Here is a 6,000-nt window from a genome sequence, read left to right as displayed (position 1 = left end):
CCCCTCTGGCCACATCAAGAAAGTGCATTAATAGCAATATAAGTGAAGTCTGTAGGATTCCAAGCGGGAACATAGAAAATCATAATGGACTAGAAACTTACACCTAAATGCCTGCTTTTCACTGTGACACCCTGTCATGGTTTGACCTAGAAACAGGATTTCTGGGATGCTGTAGATAGGGCCAATGAGCGCTCAGATTTGTATATTGCAATCTGGCCCAACCACTGGGCATTGGATCCACCTCTGAGAACACAGGGTAAAAGCAGGGCTCTCCCCCTGGCGGTTTCTCTTTGGATTTCCAGCGGGAAGGAGTTGGGTCTCTCCCCCGGCCCAGTTGCTGGCTGGGCGGGGGGAGCGGAAAAGCCATGCGGCCCGGCCCGGGAGAGGCAGGCCTGGCCCCCCAAGGGGGGAAGGAAGAAGTAAAGAAATGCCGGGAAGCAATGGGCAGCCCGTTCCCCCCTCTTGGAGACAGACAGAGAGAGAGAGTGCAGCCTGTGTTTGTGGCCATTACCTTGAAATTTAGTAAACATGTGCTGGCAGCAGGCAGCCCGGCTGAGGAGATGGGGGGCGTGTGCAGCCAGGAGTCCAGCCACTTGGAGGAGTTTTTAACCCTTCTTGGACAATGAAAACTTCACAGAACATTAACCCTTCCTAGACGAGTGATGAAAGTCTGGACCAGAGAGAGAGAGAGTGAGAGATGTTGGAAGAATGGAGAAGAGGGAGTGGCATTTTATGCTGGACTCTTTTGTGTAGCCATGGACAGAGCCATGTTTCCGTGTGATACAGAGACTGAGTCCAGGGGGAGAAATGTCCCAGAGCCAAAGAAGATTCAGTGTGGGTACCCCTCGGCCCCAGGGGGTATATAAAATATGGGGGGGACAGATGTCCCAAAGGTGAGATACTGTGCTTTTCTGAAACTGGACAAAGCATCCTTAAAAAGACAACCCTGGAAGCAGCCCTGATCCCTGTTCGGTGGTGAGAGCACCGGAACAAGGATGGAAAAGGCCACCACGACACATGGAAGGACTCCCTCTCCTCTTGAGGAACTGAAAGTTGAGCATTCTAAAGGGTGGTGCTGGACCCAGAATTGGTGATTTTGGAAGATGTATTGTATTGGGAATTTAGGGGGGAGGAGGAGGAGAGTGTTTTTGTGAGGTTTTCATTTTCCTTGTCTTTTTCTTTTTCTTTTGTGTGTAGTTTAGTAATTGTTTTTGTAGTTTAGTTAATAAACTTTTCTTTTTTTCAAGTGAGAGCCTGCTTTGTTTGTTCCTGGTCAAAATCTCACAGCAGACACCAGAGAAAGTGTATTTTCATGGGGGCATTTGGCCTTGTGCCAGTGTCAAATCTTGACACACCCAAGGACTCAGGTTATTTAATGAGGTATTTTGCATAACTGAAGAGAGGAAGTAATTGCTCTAAAAATGGATACAAAAGATCCACATGGACCAGATGGATAGAACAAGTGATAGCTTATTGAGAAAACATCTAAGAAAAATCAAAAATTAGGAATGATCAGATTCTACAGGTTCTGTGGATCAGCTCTGCACAGGAGGCAGACTAAAAGGATTCAGGCAGACTTGGACAAATGAAAAATAAATTTAACTTGAAACCGACTTCAAGGAAAGTCAAGTGCCACAGAAAGGCACATGTACATCTAAACATTATTCTATCTTCATGTTTAAGATAGATTTTGATACTTGTTCGGTAATATTTTTTAAGAATGAACTAAAAAATTGCTCTCTAGCTACAGACACTTTTTATCAGTCATATGTTGCTTAATTTGCAGATCTTCCAAAAATAAGAAAAATATTATTAAAAGCTGAAATAAAATATTTTTGAATTATATTTCAATAAGCTAAGAAAAGATACCCAGGGCCAAATTAATCTCTGTTGCCATCACACTGACCACAACAGAATCGCATTTGGAAACTTCTGCTTTAGCCTTGCCAGCCATGTATCCACATCTTGCAAAACTAGGAACCAATCCAACAGGACACATTTCTGGTGCTATTCACTATCCTGAAAGTTCACTTTCTGTCACAGCCACTCAGAAGGAAACTTTGCATTTCAGTTCTGTCACTGCATGGGTCAGAACTGCCAGTTGTCAGAAGAGAACAGAGCTGGGGCAGGGTCTGGATGGAGCAGAAGTGCTGTGAGGAGCAGCTGAGGGAGCTGGGGCTGTTTACCTGGAGAAAAGGAGGCTCAGGAGAGACCTGATCACTCTGCAACTCCCTGACAGGAGGGCGTAGCCAGGTGGGAATTTACCTGAGTTCCTAGGGAACGAGTGACAGGACAAGGGGAGATGGCCTTGAGTTGCACCAGGAGAGGTTTCGACTGCACATCAGGAAAAGTTTCTCCACAGAAAGAGTTGCCAAGCACTGGAACAGGCTGCCCACAGAAACGGTTGAGTCACCATCCCTGGAGGTATTTAAAAGACATGCAGATAAGGCACTTAGGGACAGGATTTAGGGGTGGGTTTGGCATTGCTGGATTAATGATTGGAGTCAGAGGTTTTTTCCAACCTTAACAATTCTGTGATTCTTACACATGAGGACCATGTCTCTGCGCTTAACTAATGAGTGAAAATGTGAGACAGGATCTGTAAGAGCCCTGACTCTGTTATAAAACTGCCCTTGAGTCAGACCAATGGTCCATTTTAGTCCACTTTTACATATCTGGCAGCAGCAAATGAGACACATGGCCTCATGAGAATGTTACTTCCCGTTGTCCATTCCCCTGTACTTTCCCAGTGTCCAGAACCAGGGATGTTAGTGAGTGCATTTCTCCTCGGTTTCTCCCAGATTCCCTTAATGCACATGCCTTTGTCACATCCTTTGAACCTGCCCCCACCATCCCCTGTTACAATAGGTTCCCAAAGTGTTTTCCTTTTCCTAAAACTGTCTCCAGCTAGCTTCCTCCAGTGCCACCTACTTCTTGTGTTGTGGGAGTTGTGAGAACAGCAATCCCTCATTTACATTATCCACTGCCTAAGTGTTTCCTAAACTTAGTTGCAAATCTCCTCAGCCCCCTCCCCATGGTCTGGACAGTCCCAGTGTTTGCTGGGGCCTCACATAGGTATGGATCTATCCAGTTGTCCAATAGTGTCTGCCTCTGAATTAAGCTAGTGGTCTTAGCTTATGGCAAAAAGAAGTAGGCAGGAATTGCCATTTATTTAGTAAATATATACTCAGGATGAAACCCAGATAGAGAGTAAGGTTTGAAAGGTAAATATTCAAGATTCCATTCAGTTTTTAAAATATTTTTTCTACTAGCATAGAAAGGAATCCATCACTCATGTTTAGGGACTCATACTAAAGGTACCAGTATTGCTCTTAGGCACAGACAAGATGGATTTAGCTAAAATAGGAGGGTAAAGCACCTCCCATAGAAACTCTGTGAAGCTTGTGACCACGAAACTGCCAGCAGTGGTAGATTAGAATGCCTACCTGGAGCTGAATTATGCTCTCAAAGAAGATGAAGCCCCAATAATAGCCTTGCCCTGGGAACAATCAAACTGCACTAAAGATCTCTGTCATCACTTGTCACATTAGTGACTTTGCAGCTGGGTCTAACAAGGAACTCAGAATGTCAGGCTCTGCTAGGTAATCACAGTAAAATGAAGTATATAAAGGTCCTCTAGCTGCAATTACTATTTAGAAATTGTCAGTGAGTTTCATATGTACATTATAGGCACTGCCCAGGAATGAAGTCCACAGTAATTGTAAAACACATCACAAAGTTCTCATAGGCTCTGTGGTCAGCAAAAATCTAGTTTATCTTATTGACAAGCCTAAACAACATTCTCCACATCACTTAGTTTTTCTAGCATGAAATACTATTTTTTAAAACAAAGGGAAAACCAGCTGATATTTTTTCCCCTTCCGGCTGCCCTGCAAAGCCAAGCACCTAAACAAATTGCACTCACATTTCAGAAGTCATCAGCCTTCCAAGATGAGCTCTCATCCACCAGATTTTAGACTGAAAGATACTGAGGGATGGGGGAAAAGATACCAAGTGTAAATTCCACTGGGGGTTATAACAGAAGCACTGAGAGCAGAGCAATATAAATATAACTCTGTCGGCCTTGGGTGCCCCACAAGACCAGCTCACTCTCAATTCCTGATTCAAGGTGGGAACTGCTGGGATGTGTCATTTCCAGCTACTCCTTGTGTTACTTGCACTTAGTAGAGACTCCTCCTGAGGACTCGGGGCCTCATTCCTGCAAGTTGATTCTTGTGAGCCTGCACAAAATCCTGTTATCTTCAACAGGGCTTTGTGTGGGTGTAAGGGTCTGCCTGAACAGATCAGTTCGCAAATCAAAGCCTAAGAGACCTCACTTAAGTGCATTTTCATCTCTCTCTGCTGCCTGCAGCTGGGCCTTAGCTATCTCTCCTCCTAAGACATCCCTCCTCTCCAGCCCAGTCAGCCAAGGCTCATATCCCGAGTTTCTCTGTGCTGAAGTCCAGACATTCTTGCACTCCATCTCTTTACCCCAAGGGCAATATACTCCACTCCCCATTTTTTATTTTCCTCATTACCAGCCACCCCTTTACTCCCCATTAAAACAGACCAGCCTAGACTCAGCCTCAGCTGATAACTTCACTCACAAAGATCAGAATCATAGCTGGCATTTTCTTGAACTAGAGGACACTCATGATAACAGATTCCCCAGACCAGGACCTGACTCTTGGGAGACATATATTTATGGTCAAATTCTATTTCAGAATAAACTTATTTAGGAGTTGGTTTTGAACTTTAAAAATACTTGTTTGTACTAAATCCTATCAAATGCATTTCTAAAGAAAAGCTATTTTATTTTCTCTCCTTTGAAGCCTTGTATATTAGACTTAATTTTGAATATTTTATTCCAAGACCAATCTTGAAAAACTGCTGGCAGTATTGAGGATTGTACTGAGTCACCATGGTTTCTGGGCCTACTTTTCACTTCATTTGTTATTGATTGTGATCATAAGATTCAGGCTGGTTTGTTCTGATTCAAAAGACCTGCTGTTGGAAACAATTTATTATGCAGAAATTTATATTTGTTTAATCTTTCATAAGGACCAGTATTTTCTGAAATCTTACACTGGATGTGAGGTCTCCCTTTGTATCACAAAATTCTGTACAGGGTGAAAAGCCTGAAACATTTCACAGTCGTTGGGTTTTAAATGTCACTGTAAAAAGATAGACAAATTTTTTGACCTAAAATCTCTGTTGGTCAGTGGAAGTATTAGCACAGTTATTCTCAGCAATTACCACATGTAAAACTCCTAACTACATAGAATACTCCTTCTATAAAATGCATGTTTGACATAGTCCCACATATAATAGGCAGTTGGCTACTCGAGTCCCCCTTCATAGTAAAAAATAACTTCAGCAGCAGATTTATTAATGAAACATGCCTTCCCACTTGTACTATGAGAATCCTGTCACCTGGCCTCCCCATTTATTCCACAACAAGCCTTTCCCTGAAGTTTTCTATAAGTGTACATGGTAAGAGGTACACTGATTAAGGTGGACTCCTACAGGGACTTTTCAATAAATCCAAACACCAAAACAACCCTTTTTGCTCATTTTTCCTGTCTTCGATCATACAGAACCCAAGAATCACTGTATCTCCAGTAAACCCGGTGTGCTGGTTTTGGCTGGGGCAGAGTTCGTTTTCTTCACACTGGCTGATGTGTGGCTGTGTTTTGGCTTAGTGCTGAGCACAGTGATGCTAACACAGAGATGTTTTAGTTGCTGCTGGGCAGAGCTTACACAGAGCCAAAGCCTCTTCTGCTTCTCCCCTGCCACGCTGGCGGGGAGGCTGGGGCTGCTTGGGAGAGTGGGAGGAGACACAGCCGGGAAAGGTGACCCCAGCTGACCAAAGGCACATTCCAGACCGTGTGACATCCCCTGCAGGGTATAAAGGGGAGGGAAGAGGAGGGAAGGGGGCATGCTGGGCATGGTGACATTTGTCTTCCCAAGTGACACTTAGGTGCGGTGGACACTGCTCTC

This window comes from Melospiza melodia, chromosome Z, assembly GCF_035770615.1.
Source record: "Melospiza melodia melodia isolate bMelMel2 chromosome Z, bMelMel2.pri, whole genome shotgun sequence".
NCBI lineage: Eukaryota > Metazoa > Chordata > Aves > Passeriformes > Passerellidae > Melospiza > Melospiza melodia.
This window is presented reverse-complemented; position numbering follows the sequence as displayed.